Here is a 1,115-nt window from a genome sequence, read left to right as displayed (position 1 = left end):
ATGCTGCCCAAGGACGACAAGAAGAAAGATGCTGGAAAGTTGGCCAAGAAAGACGAAGACCCCGTGAACAATGGGGGGGCAAGGCCAAAAAGAAGAAGTGGTCCAAGGGCAAAGTTTGGAACAAGCTCAATAACTTGGTCTCGTTTGACAAAGCAACATGTGACAGGCTCTGTAAGGAAGTTCCCAACTACAAGCTTATAACCCCAGCTGTGGTCTCCGAGAGGATGACGATTCTCGGCTCCTTGGCCAGAGCAGCTCTTCAGGTGCTCCTTAGTAAAGGACTTATTAAACTAGTCTCAAAGCACAGAGCTCACGTGATTTACACCAGAAACACCAAAGATGGAGATGCCCCAGCTGCTGGAGAAGATGCATGAACAACAGATTTCACCATCTGTACATTTTGAAAAATGAACCTTTATTAAATAAGAGAAAGAGAGAGAGAGAGAGAGAGAGAGAGAGAGAGAGAGAGAGAGGCATAAGGCAAAGTGACTTGAAGAATCTGTGACTTCTTTGTAACTCTTTTTGTTCTTTTGTTCGCTAGAGAGAAAGCAAAGCCTTTTCTAAAATGCAGAGGACATTCTAGCAAAAATGTCACCTGCTATGATTGATGCTGACTTCCTGGGCTTCCTGGCATGTTCCTGCTTTCCAAAGTCAGACCTGCTTTCCAAAATCTGTTCCATCATACCGGCATTCTGTGAACTCAGCGGTTCTCAAACCTGAGCTTGCATTAGAATCACCCAGAGAGCTCGTTATGCCACAGACCTCTGGGTTTCACCCTGAGAGTTTCGGACCCAGTGGGCTGCTGTTCTGGGGACCCCTGCAATCTACACAGCTCTCTGCAGGCCAAGCCCCTTTGGTTGCTACTCTCCCTTTGCTGTTCATTTGGAAACTTGTGTCCGCCTGGCTTGCTTCAGGCATGACACACTTGCCCTCTTATTTTGGGGTCCTATCATTTGAGGTCATAACCTATTGCCATTTGTTGTGCTCTCATCATTGCCAAGCATGCCGGTGATGCTGGAGCCCCTCTCGCCAGCACGTTCATGATGGCCACTCCTGATGGCCTTGGTTACTGGCATGTTCTCTGTGCTCTTCTGTGGGGCATCATCCTTTGGTTG

The 1,115-nt window shown here is 47.7% G+C and overlaps 1 pseudogene across 1 annotated transcript; it reads left to right on the top strand.

Moving 5' to 3' along the window:
* On the top strand, positions 1-375 carry LOC307097336 (small ribosomal subunit protein eS25-like; annotated as a pseudogene). Its single transcript has one exon. The product of its transcript is annotated as a small ribosomal subunit protein eS25-like (transcript).
* The last annotated feature ends 740 nt before the right edge of the window (positions 376-1,115 follow it).

This window comes from Cnephaeus nilssonii (assembly GCF_951640355.1).
Source record: "Cnephaeus nilssonii genome assembly, chromosome: 3".
NCBI classification, from domain to species: domain Eukaryota; kingdom Metazoa; phylum Chordata; class Mammalia; order Chiroptera; family Vespertilionidae; genus Cnephaeus; species Cnephaeus nilssonii.
This window is presented reverse-complemented; position numbering and strand designations above follow the sequence as displayed.